Source organism: Danio rerio, chromosome 2 (genome assembly GCF_052040795.2).
Source record: "Danio rerio strain M-AB ecotype USA chromosome 2, GRCz13ab, whole genome shotgun sequence".
NCBI lineage: Eukaryota > Metazoa > Chordata > Actinopteri > Cypriniformes > Danionidae > Danio > Danio rerio.
Window position 1 is genome coordinate 43,982,501 of NC_141022.1, and position 22,006 is coordinate 44,004,506.

Consider the following 22,006-nt stretch of genomic DNA (forward strand, 5'->3'; position numbering starts at 1 on the left):
ATTAGCATGTTACTAGCATGATTCTAGCATGAATTAGCATGTTGTTAGCATGATTCTAGCATGAATTAGCATTTCACTAGCAAGATTCTAGCATGAATTAGCATGTTGTTAGCATGATTCTAGCATGAATTAGCATGTTGTTAGCATGATTCTAGCATGAATTAGCATGTTGTTAGCATGATTCTAGCATGAATTAGCATGTTACTAGCATGATTCTAGCATGAATTAGCATGTTGTTAGCATGATTCTAGCATGAATTAGCATGTTACTAGCATGATTCTAGCATGAATTAGCATGTTGTTAGCACGATGCTAGCATGAATTAGCATGATACTAGCATGATTCTAGCATGAATTAGCATGTTACTAGCATGAATTAGCATGTTGTTAGCATGATTCTAGCATGGATTAGCATGTTACTAGCATGATTTTAGCATAAATTAGCATGATTCTAGCATGAATTAGCATGTTGTTAGCATGATTCTAGCATGAATTAGCATGTGACTAGCATGATTCTAGCATGAATTAGCATGTAACTAGCATGAATTAGCATGTTGTTAGCATGATGGATAGATAGATAGATAGATAGATAGATAGATAGATAGATAGATAGATAGATAGATAGATAGATAGATAGATAGATAGATAGATAGATAGGTAGGTAGAGGTAGATAGATAGATAGATAGATAGATAGATAGGTAGAGGTAGATAGATAGATAGATAGATAGATAGATAGATAGATAGATAGATAGATAGATAGATAGATAGATAGATAGATAGATAGATAGATAGGTAGAGGTAGATAGATAGATAGATAGATAGATAGATAGATAGATAGATAGATAGATAGATAGATAGATAGATAGGTAGAGGTAGATAGATAGATAGATAGATAGATAGATAGATAGATAGATAGATAGATAGATAGATAGATAGGTAGAGGTAGATAGATAGATAGATAGATAGATAGATAGATAGATAGATAGATAGATAGATAGATAGATAGATAGATAGATAGATAGATAGATAGGTAGATAGATAGATAGATAGATAGATAGATAGATAGATAGATAGATAGATAGATAGATAGATAGATAGATAGATAGATAGATACAGACAGACAGACAGACAGACAGACAGACAGACAGACAGATAGATAGATAGATAGATAGATAGATAGATAGATAGATAGATAGATACATAGATAGATAGATAGGTAGAGGTAGATAGATAAAGGTAGATAGATAGATAGATAGATAGATGGATAGATAGATAGGTAGAGGTAGATAGATAGATAGATAGATAGATAGATAGATGGTGTGCGAGCATGAGTCAAACAAGCCAACCCCCGCCTCTCTACGATGTTCTGATGCTGAGATGTAGCTGGTGTTATATCGTTGCTAGGTTAGTCTGTTTTGTTGCTATGGAGTTGATTGACAGCTTAGACTGATGATGTATCAAAGCTTCTTGCCAGTATGAACAGTTAAAAACAACCCCCATGTCTCTATCACTCTGCAGCATGACAATATCAGTCTGAACCTCTTTAATGGCAGTCTATGGGACAGTTGCTAGGGCGCAGTATCTGGTTGTTAGGGCGTGGCTAGAAAGTTTAAAGGCCATCAGTGATTGGCTGCTGGCTAGACTGAGTTAAATGAGCTCAGCCACTAGTCTGTAGGACAGTTTGATGCAGAGTTATGAGCTCACAAAGTTTGATCCAATGTAAAGTCAATGAGAGTCTTTTGCAATGGAAGTCTATGGGACGGTTTCTAGGGTCCAAAAGTGGTTGCTAGGGCGTGGCCAGAAAGTTTAAAGGTGATCAGTCATTGGCAGTTTGATAGTCTGAGTTAAATGAGCCCAGTTAGAAGTCTGTGTGACATTCTGATGCGGAGTTATGAGGTCACAAAGTTTAATCCAATGTTACGTCTATGGGATTTTTTCGACGGTCCCGGGACGTTTTTCGGAAAACCGAAAGTCGGATCAGTCGGAAAAGATATAGCAACTCGAGTCAGAATAGTTCGGAGGTCTGACCCGAGTTTGATGGTCATAGCTTGAAAGGCCTAGGACGAGATAGAGTTTAATTTTTAGTCTCAGAAGAAGAATAATAATAATATTAAGTTTAATAGGATAACAGTAGTCTGGCTTGCTACACAAGCCAGCCTAATAAGTTTAATAGGATAACAGTAGTCTGGCTTGCTACACAAGCCAGCCTAATAAGTTTATATAGAATATCAGTAGTCTGGCTTTGACAAGCCAGCCTAATAATAAGTTTAAGTGAGATAACAGTATGTTGGCTTTTCAAGCCACCATAATAACCACTCATTACAACTAAGGTATGTAAAAGAGCATCTCTGAATGCACAACACGCCGAACCTTAAGGCAGATGGGCTACAGCAGCAGAAGACCACACCGGGTACCCCTCCTGTCAGCTAAGAACAGGAAACTGAGGTTACAATACACACAGGCTCACCAAAATTGGACAATAGAAGATTGGAAAAACATAGCCTGGTCTGATGAGTCTTGATTTTTGCTGTGACATTTGGATGGTAGGGTCAGAATTTGACGTCAACAAAATGAAAGCATGGATCCATCCTGTCTTGTATCAAAGGTTTAGGCTGGTGCTGGTGGTGTAATTGTGTAGGGGATATATTCTTGGCACACTTTGGGCCCATTAGTACCAATTGAGCATTGTGTCAACGCCACAGTCTACCTGTGCATTGTTGCTGACCATGTCCATTACTTTATGACAACTGTGTACCCATCTTCTGATGGCTACTTCCGTCCGGATAACGTGCCATGTCATAAAGAACGAATCATCTCAGAATGGATTCTTGAACATGATAACGAGTTTACCGTACTCAAGTGGCCTCCACAGTCGCCAGATCTCAATCCAATAGAGCACCTTTGGGATGTGGTGGAATGGGAGATTCACATCATGGATGTGAAGCCGACAAATCTATAGCAACTGCATGATGCTATCATGTCAATAAGGACCAAAATCTCTGGGGAATATTTCCAGTAACTTGTTGAATCTATGCCACAAAAGATTAAGGTGGTTCTGAAGGGAAAAGGGGGACCAACCCAGTACTAGTAAAGTGTTCCTAATAAAGTGGATGGTGTGTGTATTTACAGTGGCAAATTTACATAATATCTTCATGAAACATGATCTTTAATAAATATTACAATATATATATATATATATATATATATATATATATATATATATATATATATATATATATATATATATATATATATATATATATATATTTGACAGATACAATGCATTTTTGGAATTTAAAATAAAATTTAAATACAAAAATAAACCCATGCAACATTTTTTTTTTGTTGTTTAAATGTCATATATATCAAATAAACAAAACAATAATTTTGAAACTGACTTCATTTATTAACGAGATTTTAGTGCTAAAAAGATATGCAAATTGGTGAACATTTAATTAAACAATGCCTGATTTGCATATGCAAATGTAACATTCAAATCTGAGGAAGTATTGTACTAACTTTTTTTGATACTCTTTAAAAAAAGTCACTAAAACATGACAGAAGAGCAGCAATGTGACAACACAAAACGATGCTTAAATTGACCTGTTTACTGTTCCTAGCCTGATAAATGGCAGAAAATTACAGCACATATACTTCTCAGAATCCCAACGCAGAGAGCTTTTATCCTGTAATGAGAAAAAATTAGACTTCGCATGTGGCATATTTTCCAATATGCATTTGCCACGGCCATTACTCACACGCTAACATCAAGACAAATAAAACAATTACCCATCTGTAATTAGTTTTCACAGCACAACTCAAGTCGCCATCATTTTAAACACTAATAGTGTCAGCAGCGCGCGCGAGGCTGAGGTTCAGGCGAATCATTTATAATGGAAGGTCATCATTTTAAAATCTCGTTAGCTTTACCTGTGGGCCCGAAGGTCAGGATCTACTGGAAGTTTTGTTATGTATGACAGCAGAGTCAGCCAACTCCCCCTTCCCCTTCTCTGCATCACTTTAAGCTGTCATAATTTTGAATTAGGCTGAGACGTATCATCATCCTAGTAATATTTCATACGTGCCATCAAATGCAGCCAAGAGGCAATAAACAAAGCAATTACAAAGGCCTGCTCCTGCAAAACAAACCTTTCCCCGTCCTCAATTTCTCCACTTGTTAATTCACATGAATATTTTAGATGTCATCAAAACTGAGCCACACATCCATAAACACTGTGAATGAATACAAATATATAGTGATGCAATGCCATTATTATTATTATTTTATGATAAACTCTTGAAAATAAAATCCTAGAAATACATAAAAGTAGCATTTTGGTTTTCTTAAACCCATTTTTTTAGTGATCAGCTCTTGAAAGAACACAATAAATTGGATCTGCCCTGTTTTTGAGTAACATACATTATCTGCACATTTTTCAGTAAGCATTTTTGCTTGCTTTATGAAAAACTGTTTTAGGGAAAAAAGCAACACAATCTCACGGCAATTCGTAACTTTTTAATTTAGTGGCTAATTCGTATGAATTTGTACGATCTAATTGGTACAATTTAGTACGATTTGCTCATCCCCCAATGACGGCTGGGGTTAGGGGTGGGGTTAGGTGCCACGCCTCCTTTTTAAAATCGTACCATTTCGTACGACTGAACTCGTACGAATTCGTACGAATTAGCCACTAAACTGGCAAAACGTAAAATACTTACGTTTTCTTGTTAGATCAGACTGGAAAAAAGACAACCCTACCTAATTTAACTTTCTATGTCAGTAAATAAAGTGTTTTTAAACTTCTTCAAACATTCAATTATAGTACAGAGTTTATTTATGGGAATGAGCATGTCACAATATCCTCATCATAAAGGTGGGCCTAGTTGAGTTGTGTTTAAATTATGTTATCGCCATGTTCAAGAAGACAGTGGCTGATCTAAAATTGTTCCCATACCTTCATTCACTATTTCATACATTAGTCCACTAAGGGAATTGGAGCACTGAGGGGACTAGATGGGATGCTGTTTTGCTTGTGCTTTGCTGACTGATAAATCTCTCAGACTGATTAGATTCTTGGTCAGACCTGGTGGTAATTATTCAACACTTAGAAATCTGTCTATTCTACCAGTCTTTTACAGTAGGTTAATTTAACAATCGAACAATCATTTATTTAGAAACTTACACTAATGGGATACTGATGTGTATGCCAACTTGTGGTCAGCTGCAGAAATTAACTCACAGTGCATTATGGGTATTCTCTAGCTGTTGCGTACACTCTTTATTGTGGTGGATTGTGGGACTGATTAAGTGCACTTCAGAATGTTAGACACTACAAATAGCTGCTCCCTCATACAGTGCACTATTCAAATAGGAACCAATTTGATTGGCTATTGTTCGCAGTAGCATATTTGCACAGATCAACCTGCTTAGTTAACATAATAACCTAGTTAAGTCTTCAAATTGCACTTTAAAACCAAATACTTGTACAGTATCGTGCAAAATAACAAGTAAAATATTGTGTCACCATAGAAAACATAAAATAAATTGGTTATTAGAAATTAGTTATTAAAACTATTGTTTAATAATGTGTTGAAAAAAATCTCTTAGTTAAACAGCACTTGGGAAATATAAATATTTTTTGAAAATAAAACAAAATTTCACAGGAGGGCTAATAATATTGACTTGAACTATATCTTGTAAAAGGGGGCTTCACAGAGCTTTAAATTTGACAATATAGTGTCTGAGGCCCTATTTACAGTAATACATTTTAGTTTTAAATGCAAAAGTTTTGCTACGGTTACGCCTTCCATCCTCACTACCTCTGAGTTTTCGAGCCCCAAAAATGTATCATACTGGAAATGCTAAAGAGGCCGTTTTCATTTTAAAACACTGCTGCCCTGTGTGAGTGTGGACAAAGAGCTTAGAATGACCAAAAGGTGACACTCAATAGGACATTTCATAGCAACAGCAGTGTCCAGCTACAGCCCCGGATTCCGCCATTTTGGACTAAAAGGGGTCAGTTGTAAATTGGATCTTATTGCTGTCACAATGGCAAGCAGCTGCTTTGTTTTTTATTTATTTATTTAAAAAGCACATTAAAGCTGAGATACAACTTGAAAACTGACAATACAACACTTGCCATCACAATCCACTTACTTCACTTGGAGGAGTGGAGAGCATGAGACTGATTTCTGTGGACAGACGAGTCTTCGCTGAGGCCCAGCTTCCAGCCTCCGGTGGTTAGACTGCAGCTCGGCACAAGACATTTCGCCAGAGGAGAAATGGTCGTACCCATCTAAGCCTGGTTCTCTCAAGGTTTTTTTTTTTCTTCACTTTCGCCAATTGTTGAATTTTTTTTCCTCTCCGCTGTCGCCACTAGATTGTGAGGATCGGGATCTGTAGAGCTGCGCATCGATGGATTTGCTCTTCAGTGTTTGCACTCTCAGTAGTGATTATTAAACCACACTGAACTGAGCTAAACTGAACTGAACTTAAACTTTAAAACTGAACTACACTATTTCAATTTACTATGATCTTTTATGTGAAGCTGGTTTGACACAATCTACATTGTAAACGTGCTATACAAATAAAGTTGAATTAAATTAAAATAAACAATGATCAGCACTTTTAATAGTTTAATTTACAGACTTATAATATGCTGTTGTTCTATTGAAATTTTCATTCCAAAATGGCCACCGCACCATCTAGTGGCTGTTTCCCAAATCACCATAGAGTGTTGCCTCTTGATGATTCCATGGTCTTTGGTGTGGATGGGGTAAAACGGAGACATCTGAAAACGGAGGCGTGGCTGCTGACATTTGCGCTACCTGATCAGGGCTTTTTCTCAATATCAGGTACACAAAGACTTCGCAAATTTAAAATGAACTCCCAAGGAAGTGAGGCCACGTCGAGTAAATCTTCAAATGTGATGGCAGTGTACTTTTATAACGTCATTCACCCTGCTTACAATAAAATGAAAAAGCACTATCTCTTTTATACGGAACCCCGGAAGGGACGTAGTGGGTGAGAAAAAAATGGGTGGGTGAAAAAAAAATAATGGGTGAAAGAAAAAAAATGGGTGGGATGAAAATATATATTTCTAAGTTTTTTGCGTTCTCTCGCAAAGATGTTTTGCGTTATCTCGCAAAGATGTTTTGCGTTATCTCGCAAAGATGTTTTGCGTTCCCTCGCAAAGATGTTTTGCGTTCCCTCGCAAAGATGTTTTGCGTTCCCTCGCAAAGATGTTTTGCGTTATCTCGCAAAGATGTTTTGCGTTCTCTCGCAAAACTGTTTCTCCACAAACACTTCCTGTTCACTGCACTCACGTAAACCCTCCCGTTTTTGCCGAAATTCTCCCATATTTTACCATTCTATCCCACTTTCTTTACATTACTGTGCGCTGATTGTCGCCTTTCACTTTGCAACCTCTGAACCAGTGAATGCATGTTTAAGCGCTGACTGACAGACGCGCTCCATACAATAAACTGATCCCAGATCAGAGTCTGTACGCGCCATTTAAAGGGACACTTCTGTTATCAAACAAGTGCGCAGCAAATGAATCTCATGTTTTGTTTAGTTTGATAACAGAGGTGTCTCTGTAAGAATGCACAGATCTATAATGAAAGCATTCCATTACTTTAGAAACTGTTTGTGCTCATTTAAGAGAAAATAAGCTGTTTAAAATAAAACATGCAGGACGGAGATGTTTCATATTATTCAGTGTATTTGTCTGTTTAAACATACACCCGCTCCTCTGTAAATGGCGTGTACAGATGCTGATCTGGGATCAGTTTATTGTACGAAGCGCGTCTGTCAGTCAGCGCTTATACATGTATTCACTGGTTCATAGGTAGCATACGCACAGTAATGTAAAGAAAGTGGGGTAGAATGGTAAAATACGGGAGAATTTCGGCAAAAACGGGAGGGTTTACGTGAGTGCAGTGAACAGGAAGTGTTTGTGGAGAAACAGTTTTGCGAGAGAACGCAAAACATCTTTGCGAGATAACGCAAAACATCTTTGCGAGAGAACGCAAAAAACTTAGAAATATATATTTTCATCCCACCCATTTTTTTTTTCTTTCACCCATTATTTTTTTTTCACCCACCCATTTTTTTCTCACCCTCTACGTCCCTTCCGGGGTTCCGTACTTTTAATTGTTATATTAAAAACTTAAATATAATGGTCATCAAAAACGTTAAGGCACCATGTACATATTTATATGACCGTTATCTTCACTGTGTGCAAATGTATAACAAAACAATAACTGCCTCCTTTTGTTTTCATTGAAAAATAAGAAACTTTAGGCTCACTGTGTGGTTTTGGCAACATGTGCTTAATGTCAGGCTATATGCACACAATAAAGATTTATCAGAGGAAATGCATGGTGAAATACGAAAAAGCCTGAAACACCAGTGGATGTGAATTTTTTTTCATTCTAAAATCGCGTTTTAAAACTAAAAAACATTAGTGTAAACATGGCCTAAAACTCCCCTCTCTTAACATCTTTTCCTATCCTTTTCTTTTCCACAACATACAAGTTAAAGTCAGAAAGGGATTACTGTACCAGTCATATGAACCCCTGCTTCAACCAAAGCGTCCGCAATGATTTCACTTTTTTTTCATTGGAGCTGTCTTTCTGTAAGCCTGTGATCTGTCTTTGTCTCCTCATTCATTCAAGAGATGATGTCCCGGCTCTGTGTACACCAAACCTCTCCTGCAGGATCTCGCCATCTGTTCTGCTGTTGACTCAGTCTTCAGCTGAGGTATGGCCATGTTTACTGAGCAAACGCTCACTCACAGACCTGCACACAAAGCAAATCTTTTCTCACTTTTTTTTTTTTACCGTTTACTCTACTTTGTTGAAATAAAAATGGCAAATATGCAGTTTTAAAGATGAATCCAAACAAAAATGACACAAGCTCCTAGGGAAGACATAAGAAAAGCTTCAAACTGTGTATAAACAGAAAAAAATGGCATAGTTTCTTGAGTTTCTTAAATGTATTTCTGTATTTCTGTCACATATTTTAACACTTTTGGTTTAATTTAGCTGGTATGATGTTCAAACAGCATTCTTTAAGTGTCTTTAATAAGTTTAATACGTTGTTATATATGTTGAGCACTTTATAAAAGCTACTCTATAAATAAAGCATAAATGCAAAGTGCATTATTCAGACACTTTGATTTCATTTAATAAGCTTTCTATGTTTATAAAATCACTTTTGTAAATTTATTTTGATGTTTTACAATAATTCAGTAACGCAAAAAAGTCAGGATGAGGCTGAAAGATACTGCAGTGTTATTACTTCAAAATGTGAAGCAGTGTTTCAGCAGCCAGTGAATCGATTCAGATTAACCCTATTGAGGATGCAGGTGATCCATTGCTGGAAAACAGCTGATCCCACAATCAAAGCTTTGTGATTGGAGCCCCAGTCTGGCACCAGTGTGCTGAGGGGTCCATCTGACTCTGACACGGGGGCCGAGGCTTAACATCACACAACACGATAGTCCCGTCTGCCCTGCAGCGATGCGTGGGCGTCTTGATCCGTGTTCAGATATCGATTCGGCATTCAGGCTGTGTTCACATCTATCTGGTCTTACTGATGGGCATTTGAGAGTCTCAGAGGCATTTATAGAACAAAACAAACCAGAGGAGAGGGGGTTATCGGCTATCCTTGCAAAAAATAAATAACACACAAGAACAGAAAAGCTGGGGGACACAGATTGCTGCTGGTACTGTAGGATTTGAGAAGATATTTCTGTGGCTCTTTCACTGTAAGGCAAGACACTGCAGGTAAACAGAGTAAATTATAAAAAAAGGAACCTAATAGTTATTATATTTTCACAGCTGATTGGTTACATTAAGAATTCATTCATTCATTTTCTTTTTGGCTTAGTCCCTTTATGATTCTGGGGTCGCCACAGCGAAATGAACCGTCATCTTTTCCAGCATATTTTTTATGCAGTGAATGCCCTTCCAGCTGCAACCCATCACTGGGAAACATCCATACACACTCATTCACACACATACACTACAGACAATTTAGCTTACCTAATTTACCAATAGCGCATATCTTTGGACTGTCGGGGAAACCAGAGCACCCAAAGGAAACCCATGCCAACATGGGGAGAACATGCAAACTCCACACAGAAACACCAACTGACCCAGCCGAGGCTCAAACAAGAGACCTTTTTGCTGTGAGGTGATTGTGCTACCCACTGCGCTACTGTGCTGCCCTTGAATTTATTCCCTTGTCTGTGTATTGCAGACTTGTTTCAAAAAATGATGTTTATATGAGGCGAAATTTATTTTAATATTTTAGATGAAGTCTTGTTTTTCTTTTCACTTTGTTTTGGTGTATTGAGGTTTTACAGGCAGGGTTTTTACAAGTTTCAACAAGTAAAATGCAAGACTTTTTTAGACCATTGTGAATTATATTTTAGATTAATTTATAGATAGATTTAGACAGGTTTAAGGATTTTCATCTAATGGTCCAGTTGGACAAGTGGAAAATCTTTTACTTACCCATCACATAATGAGCCCTATCATACAGTACACCCAGATCTGTAAGGTGCAAGAGGTGCGATTTGTTGCTATTTTCAGATCAGCACAACCCTTATCCATTTGCGCCACTTTAATGACTCATGGGTGTTCTGGTCTAAAAAGGTGGCTTTTTCAGTTTATTCATGACAGTTTGCATTTGTATAATGTTATTATTATTAGCAGTATTATTTTATATTTGTATGTTTATATTTGTTTTAATAAAAACAAGTTTAGATTTGTCCACCTGGTTTTGGAGATATGCATCATCATATGGGGCATAAGAATAGGACATGTGTTTGAATATAATTTTTTTTTTACCACACTTCAATCTTATTGCTCATTTATTATTCATATCTTTGCGCTTAACAAACAAAATCAAATATGTGATGAGTTCCACTGTTTCCTTATTCCATGAAAGTATAGGAGTAAAGAAAAGAGTAAAAGTCAAGTAAAGACAAAGTAAAGAGGCCGAATGGAGGAGGCTCTTTCTTTATCCTCGGTGCAGATGGTCTTTAACTGTTTTCTGACTACAAAAAGCATTCAGTTTTTCCACATACAAAGTCTGTCATTTAAATAGCAATTGTGCCAAGACACGATGCAAATGACTCTTAAAGGGAATGGGAGACGATACTCTGATTGGTTTAATGCATGTTATGCTCAAAACACAACCATAACTCATTAAGAGAACAAGCACAGTGCTGTTAGACCATTCGCCAAGGCGCAGAGCGTATTTTGCCGTTCTTAAAATAGCAAAAGTTCAGACATGCCCTGAATGCTTTTGCGCCCTGCACTTTAGACTTGGCGCCTAGATTAATAAAATTAAAAACAACCCCTAATTTTAGAGATAATATTTTTTCAACACTATTATAAGCTCTTTAAAAACTTATAATAAAGTAAATGTACACACATGCAACAGTCTATACAGGCCGGTGTCCTTCACTTATATGGTCTATAAATACATGCTAATTTTATTGTAAAGTAAATAACTAAACCATATTGCACTTCTGATTTTTTTTTTTTTTTTTAAATGTAAGACATTTTAAGACTTTTTAAGAATCCACAGACACGCTGTACAGAGGATTTGAGGTATTTATCACTCCATATTTAAGAAAATACAGCAAACAGATAGAAAGGAAACACTTTACTTGAAGGGGTGTTCATAAGATTGTCCTGAAACTTTTATAATCATGACATGATATCATAAATGAGATTTTATGAATGAGGTGAAGTTGTTTGTCATGTGACATAAACAAATACATCACAACCTGCTTTAGTCTGTCCTAACAACTTGCCATTACCAAGACAACAAATCTTGTCATAAATCTGGCATAAACATAATGTAAAGATTAAAAAGGATTTAAGAAAGTCTTATGAACACACACTTTAAATAAAATGTTACCAAAGAAATACTTTTAATAATATAATTTATTATAAAAAAATATTATATAGTAATATTTTGAGATTTTTTGAGAAAAGGAACATTTAAAAAAGCATGTCATTGAAATCTACAGACACACACCAATAAAGTGATAAAAAAGAGACACCTAAAATTATATATTGCATGTTTCCATCCATTAGACTAAATGCATCACTTAAAACAATGTTTTTTGTATGCTGTGCCTTGCCTTAAACTGATAAAAAAAAAAAAAAAACTTATTTACATCTACATTCAAATGTTTGTGCAAATTTACCCAGAGGTAAAATTGAGAAACCAGACCTTTTCTTCGTGCTATTTGATGGAGATGCTATATTTGACAGTTTTTGTCGCCCTGGTGAGCTGTTTAAGACCTTTTGCATCAGGATTTAATGAGAAAATCTCACCCCTCAATCACGTCCAGCCTCCCATGAGCAGAGGGAAGGTCAGTTTCAGGATGCGTTCTGGCCTGTTTATTCGCATCATTAAAACACGGCCACAATAAAAACCCTCCAGCGGGAGATTTCAGACAGGCGAAAAAACACATCAGACATTGACGGACAGAATCACGCTGTGCCCGTCTGGGCAAGTTTGGCATCTCAAGCAAAACGCCCTTTGGGGAAGCATGCTCTCTTGTGATGCTGTCCCCCAAAAATCTTTTCACACATCCAAGAAAAGTTGCTTTTTACAACACTTGCACGATCAAATAAAATACAAATGCATTAAATAATAATAACTCCAAACCTTACACTGATAGTGCATTAAGCTCTGCTTTTTTTAAGCATTTGCTGATAATTAAAACGGAGACAAACACATTGTTGCAATAAACTATCTAAAACAGAATTTATTTTCCTTTTTTTTAATGGTAAAGTGCTGTATTCATATTTAAAGTTAATTTATGCATAATAACTTTCCTTGTGCAAAATAAATCTCTGTTGTCCCTAGAATGTGTCTGTAAATTTCAGTTAAAAAGGGCAGCACAGGATTACACACCATTCTGAGACTCTGAAAACAACAAAACAAGTGGATTTCATGCAAACAAAATGTCAGTAATTACTCTGAGTACTAGATTAAAGCTTTTTATGTCCAATCAATGATGTAGAGAGAAAAGTTATAACAAGACGCATCTGGACATTTTTGAACAGCTAAATATAGTTGTTGTAGAGTAAACTTAATTTAACTTATTGTAATGTTTTTAAAAAATATATTTTTATTATAATATGTTCAAAAATGTTCACATGGAAAGTTTTATTTTTAAATCGAAGCAACTTAAATCCAAGTTAATCATATCTTAGTGATCGATAAAACTGTCAATGAAACATATGAAGCATAATAGTTCAGTCCAGTTATTTACTGTAAATAACATGCTGTACTAAACAGAAACAAATTATAGTACATAAAAGCTTAATCAAAAAATCCAATAAAATCAGGTGTAACACATTTAAATATTTAAATTTATAGTAAAGATAAATATTTTGGAATAAACATTACATTATATATACATATATACACTAAAGTATTGTTTGAGCACAGCATCAGAATGTTATCGTATCTTAACATGTACTTCTTGAGGTATGGTCAAGAGAAATCCTGCTTCAGAAATAACTCCTCTCTCTCAGTCATCTTTCCATCAAGCAAGTTTCGGTTGGCAACATTGCCAACCAGAGGTGACAGTAACACACCAAAGATTTTGTTGTCGAACACCGTAAAACAGGAAGTAGAAGCAATCATGATTCTCACCATCATATGAATTTACTTTTATTGGCTAGACACTGGCATCACAGCTCCGAGAATGTCAGTGCCGTCACTTATTGATCCGCGATCGGTAAATGTAGCTTGTGTGGACGCTACTGCGCTACAAGACTAACAAAATAGCTTAGCTACTGAAAAGCTATTTGATTTAGAAAGTAACAACGCCACCGCCACGATACTGAGAAATGTAGTTAAGCTAGTAGCATCACTACTTGTATCGACGCTACCGCCCAACACTGCTCATATATATAAATAAGCAAAAATATATAAAACTGATTCAAATTAATTAATTGCAATCAAAAAGCAAGAGAAAGAAGGTGATTTTTTAAATGAGACCTAAAAGCACCAAGGGAAGAACATGATCTAATATAGAAAGGTAGACTATTCCACAGACAGGGGGCTGTGACAGAAAAAGGCCTGTCACCTCTTGATTTTAACTATGATTTGGGAACAACTAGCTGAAACCTGATTGGCCTCAATGAAGTATGCCAGTGAAAAAGCTCACCAATGTAAGTAGGTGCCAGACTATTCAAACCTTTAAAAACAAGTAGCAATTACTTGTATTGAATCCTAAATTGGACTGGGAACCAGTGAAGGGATGATAAAGCTGGTAAAGCATACTACACTTTTTTTTGTCCCAGTTAAAAGCCTAGCAGCTGCATTTTGAACCAGCTGCACATGCACAATTGAAGCCTGCGAAACTCCTAAATACAAAGAGTAGCAGTAGTCCAATCTGGACATAATAAAAACATTGATGATGGTTTCCAACTCCTTGAAAGACAGAAAAAGTTTAAATTTGGTTATGTTCCTTAATTGATAGAAACCACTTTTGATGACTAAATTTATTTGCCTGTCAAACTTTAACTCGGTGTCAAAGATATTCCAAGACTATTTGCGTGACTGTGGAACTTAGGCTTAAGCGAACCTAATTGATTATTTGTAGATTTACAGACATTCTGAGACGTTGGGAAATGTTTTTGAAAAGCATGGCATAAATTACCATTTATATATACTGATGACTCTCAAATCTACTTCCCCATCAAATATGGGAATAATTCTTCCCATAAGGTTTTGTTTAATTGTTTGGCTAATGTGAAGTGTTGGTTAGCAAATAACTTTCTCCAACTGAATGTATACTATTTGTATAGTGTTTTTTACAAGTATTATTGTTCCAAAGCAGCTTATCAAAAGGTGCACATTATTGTATTATAATCAAATTAAGTTAAAGTTACTATCCAATATAAGTTACTATATACAGACATAGTTAACCTGCATTTTTATTGCTTAAAGGTGATGTCTATGTGTAGATGTTTAATAAAGTGTTAAGTGTATGTGTTGTACTGAAAGTCTCGATGGTTGAGATCATCCCTCCATCTATTTGTTTGAGTTGTCCTCAAAGTCCTCGATGGATCATCTCTTCCTATTGATATATTCAATTGGTTACAGAAGAAAAAAAAAAACACCAATGACTGCCTAATTATCATAACCTGATCAGCTTGTACATTTTAAGCTGAATACTAGGATTGTGTAAAATAATTTGTAAAATATTATGTTCTCTCTCCAAAACAAAGACTAAAGAAATCTGTTATTAAACCTGTTATGTTTAAAAGTCTATTATAAAAATATTTTCTCAGTTAAACAGCACTTTAAATTCGTATTCCACTGTATTCAGATTTCTACAGGAATATTTAAAAGTCTTTAGCTGTCACACGCTGCAGCAGACAGACAAAAAAATATTTACAGTCAGAAAAAAAAAATGATTTAATTAGATTTATATTAATTCCACCGGGATCAGCTGTTCCAATCTCTGGAAACGAGGAACTGGATTATCAAAATTACCCACTTGATTATACAGCACCTGCAGCCATGGCAATAAGATGCCACTCCAAACTATTTTCAACAGGCTCATTCATTAGCATCATTCACCGTTGTCTGCGTGCGAGACAAAATATGCCCTTTATTATTTCAAAGTGGCAGTTACTGATATACTGTATACTAGTATGACGATGCTAAAAATGACAACAAAAAAATGATAAATGCAGGAGTGAAACTGTAAAGATGATAGAATGCAAAGGGCTACGACTTTAAATAAGCAACCAATCATAAACACTCAATCTTCATAATCGGTCATCCTTACAATGTAAGAGACTCATATAAAGACTGATAGAGTAGAAAGACAGAATAGTTCACCCAACAATGAAAATTCTGTCATCATTCACACACCCTTCACTTATTCCAAACCTGTTCCAGACCTGCTGGTTCAGCCATTTTTGTAAATTGATTGAAAGGAAAAGGCCATAATCTGTGTAAATATTTGGGAACAAAGAGAGTATAGAAAATATTATAGAAAAAAAGCAATATTATAGAACAAAGGGGGTTATAATGACAGACAGATAGAAAGTCACATTGAAAGAAAGAATGGTAAATGTAGTAAGTGATTAAAATCTATAGGTAGAAAGAAAAAAATATGAATTTTGACGAATACAATAACATCAAAAAGATCAATACATGGAATGCTAGATGTACCTATAGAAGGTACAACAGTTAGAAAATAAATGACAAAAAATAATTTTGGATGGATGGATGGATGGATGGATGAAAATTACAGGATGGATGGATGAATGTGAAATACTGGTTAGACGGATGAATGGATGGATGGATGGATGGATGAGAAATACAGGTTGGATAGATGGATGTATGGATGTATGGATGGATGGATGGATGGATGGATGGATGGATGGATGAGAATTACAGGATGGATGAATGGATGTGAAATACTGGTTGGACAGATGGATGGATAGATGGATGCACAGATGAGAAATACAGGTTGGATGGATGGATGGATGGATGCATAGATGAGAAATACTAGATGGACGAACAAGGAATACTGAACGGATGGATAGATGAAAAATAATGGATTGATAGATGGTTGGCTGGATGACAAATGGATGGATGGATATATAGATGGATGGATGATGAGAAATACTGAATAGATTGATTAAAAATACTAGATGGATGGATGGATGGTTGTTATATACTGGATGGTTTGAATACCAAACGTTGAATAAAAAAAAAAAAGAAGTATTAAAATGACTAAAGCTTAAAATAATTTCTAAATAATGTTAATAATTAAAAATAATAAAACAAACAAACAGAGACAGACAGACAGACAAGGATAGATAGATAAATAGACAGACAGACAGACAGACAGACAGACAGACAGACAGACAGACAGACAGACAGACAGACAGACAGACAGACAGATAGATAGATAGATAGATAGATAGATAGATAGATAGATAGATAGATAGATTTCGATAAAATGACTTAAAAACCCAAAATAACTGAAAAAAAAAAATCTGAATGATTTTAAAATATTAATGAATGCTACAAAATATATAAATATTAATAAAATATCACTGAGACATTTATATATGTCTGTTACTAATAACCAGTCATCTCCAATTGTCACCATCCATTACGCTGGTGTGAGTGATCTCTGACTGATAGAGTGTGCAGACTCAATTTAAGCCCTCGGCTCAATGAGTGTTAGTGGCCTGATCTAGCACAAAGCTGTTATACCTAATAACACATGAGAGCTGAGACCCTGCACCCAATCAAGGGCCCATCAGACGCTGATTGGGCCCCGAACACAGCAGGAGCAGCCACAACATACAATCACGACACCCCAAATGAAGAGCTTTGGGTCATTTGAGTAGAAAAAACAAACAAACAGAAAATCAAAGCTGGCCTACGCGATTTCATTTTAATTTTTAACCTACAAACAAGTCCTCCATAGCTGATGTTTGAGAAAATACAAGAGGTCACTAACAATTTTATCAACTATTTCAATTATTTATCAATTATTTCACTTTTTAAACATTTTAAACTGAACCAATAAAAAAAAAAAAAAAAAAACTGTTGGACATTTTCAATAAACAGGGGTGTCCCGATAAAGGACATACAAAACTTAGCAATTCTTGTGGGTCAAAAAAAAAAAATCATCATGTGAAAAATTTTGAGATAAAAACTTAACAAGAGCACGTCATGGGCTTCTCAGGAGGATTCAGTCACATGCCTGCAGGCATACACCTTCATAAGACGTTAGTATTAGGTTAGATTTGGGTCGTGGTGTAGGAAAGTGACCAAAATTCAACGTCGAGCCAAGATCTTAAACCAACGTCATAGTTATGTCAAATACTGACATTTACACTCACCTGCCATTTTATTAGGCACACCATACTAGTAACGGGTTGGAACGCCTTTAGCCTTCAGAACTGCCTTAACCCTTAGTTGCATAGTGTAGATTCAACAATGTACTGGTTATATTCCACAGAGATTTTGGTCCATATTGACATGATAGCATCATGCAGTTGCTGCAGATTTGTCAACTGCACATCCATGATGCAAATTTCCCATTCCACCACATCATAAAGGTGCTCTATTGGATTGAAATTTGGTGACTGTGGGGGCCATTTGAGTACAGTAAACTCATTGTCATGTTCAAGAAACCAGTCTGAGAGGATTCGAGTTTTATGTCAGATGGGTACACTGTGGTCATAAAGGAATGGACATGGCCAGCAGCAATACTGGGTAGGCTGTGGTGTTGACAATGCTCAATTGGTACTAATGGGCCCAAAGTGTGCCAAGAAAATACCCGCCACATCATTACACCACCAGCAGCCTGAACCATTGATACAAGGCAGGATGGATCCATGCTTTGTTGTTGATGCCAAATTCTGACCCTACCACCTGAATATCGTAGTAGGAATCAAGACTCGTCAGACCAGGAAATGTTTTTTCAATATTCTATTGACCAATTTTGGTGAGCCTGTGCGTATTGCAGCCTCAGTTTCCTGTTCTTAGCTGACAATAGTGGCATACGGTGTGGTCTTCTGCTGCTGTATCCCATTCGCTTCAAGCTTTGAAGTGTTGTGCATTCAGTGATGCTCTTCTGCATACCTAGGTTGTAACAAGTGGTTCATGTCCCTGTTGCTTTTCTATTGCATTGGAAAGTGACCAAACATTGGATTGGCACGCCAACCTGATTTTCATTTCCACTCAAAATGCAATGTCCTTGTGTACGCCTTGTGCTTCCTGGGCTTATCTTATATGGGGTTGAAACTGCCAATTTAAAACTAGCATATTTCAGATGACGAGGTTTTCAGTGACGAGTCAAATTAAGTTGAGTTTTATTGCCATTCCGCTACATGTGTGGACAAGATGTATACATTTGCTATTTATTTGATTTAGAAATATATGAATAAAAAAAAAATTATTGGCATAAAATTGCCACTTGGTAGGTTTTTATTAATGATTTCACCATTTTGTTTAATTTGTAAGAGCTGTAATTTATTGAACAATATAACTGAGACAGAATTATATAGGGGTATATATACACACCATAGGGGTTTTGAGATTTGGCTCAAAAAATGTATAACAGCAGTTTTTATAAGAGATCAAAAGCTTTTTGCAAGAGGTTTTAATGGGTCCATGGGAGGCAAAAAAAGACTTCTAAATGATAAAAATACTAATTATATATATTTTTGTCATGTGTGACAGTAAAAATGCATATTGGTTGAAGCCAGAATTATTAAACCCCCTGAATTATTATTCCCCAGTTTATTTTTCCCCTATTTCATTTTAACAGAGAGAAGATTTTTTAAACACATTTCTAAACATAATAGTTTTAATAACTCATTTCTAATAACTAATTTATTTCATCTTTGCCATGATGACAGTAAATAATATTTTACTAGATATTTTTCAAGAACCTTCTATATAGCTTAAAGTGACATTTAAAGGCTTAACTAGGTTAATTAGGTTAACTAGTCAGGTTAGGGTAATTAGGCATATTATTGTATAATGATGGTTTGTTCAGTAGACTATTGAAAAAAAATAGCTTAAAGGGGATAATAATTTTTACCCTAATTTTTTTTTTTTTTAATAAAAAAAAAAACTGCTTTTATTCTAGCCAAAATAAAACAAATAAGACTTTTTTCCAGAAGAAAAAATATTATCAGACATACCGTAAATCCTTGCTCTGTTAAACATAATTTGGGAAATATTAAAAAAAGAAAAAAAAATTAAAGGGGGGTTAACAATTCTGATTTCAACTTTTCCCTTATTTTTTTATTTTAAATAAACTTTAAAATTCTACATTTTTCTGTATGGAAGTTTGAGTGCAGCAGCTGGTATAAGCTTTCAGGATTGAGTGTTCTATGTATTTCTGCTGTTCTCTCTGTATTTTGGTCTCACCCCCAGGGTAATTATGGGATGTTCAGGTCTGCGCCCTTGTCCTCAGGCAGGCCGGTGTCTTGAATTGTTGGGATCACAGGCTTTGGTGGAGTCATTACGCCCTGATCAATGGTGTTCTCTGAGGGGCCGCGGACACAGTTGTGGTGTGAGCTGTGTGATTAACACCAGCTCATCACAAAAGCTCAACGGACTCCACACACAAATTAACATGAAGGCGAGAGCAGGCTGCAACCGTAAATTAAGGCGGACAGAGGGAAAACACATAAAGAAGTTATGCTTAATGGTGTTTATGAAAGCAGGCCCACACAGAGAGGACGTCCCAGCAGACCGTGGTCAATATGAGGTAAACAACACCTACAAGTACCAAAATAAAAGCCCACAAAATAAAAAGGGAATAGCTGCACGTCATTTTTAAAGACTCAATAAAACTATTGGCCATATAATTACTCATAGTTCATTTTTAATTAAAATCCAAGTTTTTTTTATTTTTTATTTTTTGTTATGCGGTACATTTTATATCCCTCAATGACTACAGTACATTAAGGACAAAATATTATAAAAGTTGTGTTATAAAAATATACGCAATTTTAATAAATGCACATACAATGAACCTGAAAATATCATTACGTATTAATAATAATGTTATTATTTAATAATAATAATAATAATAATAATAATAATAATAATAATTAATTGTATTATTATTATTATTATTTTTCAATTAATTTAATAATGATAATTTAGTAATAATATTGACCTTCAAATTGTTAAAAAAAAAATGAAAACTGTTTTTATTTTATCCAAAATAAAACAAATAAGACTTTCTCCAGTGGAAAAAATATTATTAGACATACTGTGAAAATTTCTTTGCTCTGTTAAACATCATTTAGGAAATAATTATAAAATAAAAATAAAAAAATATCAAAAGGGGTTGGTTGTATATATATATATATATATATATATATATATATATATATATATATATATATATATATATATATATATATATATATATATATATATATATATATATATAAAGGATGCTTAGGATGTTTCTTAAATATCTGTAAACATATTATGGAATTTTTATGCTATAGAAGAGTCAAAAACTTACAAACAGCACCTTTAAATATAACATTATGTATGTATGTATGTATATATATATATATATATATATATATATATATATATATATATATATATATATATATATATATATATATATATACACATACTTGCTGTTTGTAAGTTTTTGACTCTTCTATAGCATAACAATTCCATAATATGTTTACAGATATTTAAGAAACATCTTAAGTAAACATCTGAAAAACAATGTGTATCAGTGTTTAACATTGTTTATCTGAAAAACAATGCTAAAGTCAGTTAGTCTGCTTTGAAAAGGTGAGTTGCATGTCGGAACGGCTGTTTTTGTTTTGGTTCTTTTAACCCACCCCGGCAAACTGTAGCCATATTTCAGCATTCTGGGTTGACTTGTTGGAAAACTGCGCATTTCATTTATTCAATCAAAGTATATGTCCATGACCAAAATGCAACCTCCTGTGGACAGTAGCAGACTCCAAAATGAGAGTATTACAATAAGTATTACAAGCATTAGGTGAGCAGGTTACATTATCATTACATTACATTACAGCAGGTTAACATTGTCATTTTATTATGTTGTTCAGCTGCAAGAAATAGAAGCCGTTTCTAAAATATCTATAAATTTCAGGTGTTGGTTAAAGCTATTTGGAAAATATTCCTTCTATCACGTGCCATTGCTTTTATTTAGAACACAACTTAAATCTGCCTTAAATCAGCCTTCAGATTTAATAGTTAGGCACACATCTGTTGATGTTATATACAATAAACTAAAAATATAAATATGTGTTTTACTTATTTCTCATTAGAAATTATTACAAATACTATCCCCAAGAATAAACTATTTCTGAAAATTCCTCTTACCCTCATATAGTTTAACACTTAAAAATAAATATAGAAATGAATATTTGTATGCATTATTTTTACATTATATATTTCAAAA

At 34.9% G+C, this 22,006-nt stretch overlaps 1 long non-coding RNA gene across 12 annotated transcripts in view; it reads right to left on the minus strand.

Annotated features, from left to right (window-relative positions):
* The window catches only part of LOC147846451 (uncharacterized), a 176,432-nt gene that overhangs the window by 78,718 nt on the left and 75,708 nt on the right, over positions 1-22,006 (minus strand). For 7 of the 12 annotated variants that reach the window (XR_015478810.1, XR_015478799.1, XR_015478811.1 and 4 more), the window contains one exon: positions 8,196-8,802. The exons of 4 other annotated variants lie outside the window; for them this stretch is intronic. This is a non-coding gene — a long non-coding RNA (uncharacterized LOC147846451). Of the gene's footprint in view, positions 1-6,103; positions 6,991-8,148; positions 8,803-22,006 lie in introns of those variants that run through there. One more of the 12 variants, XR_015478796.1, reaches the window with a different exon arrangement.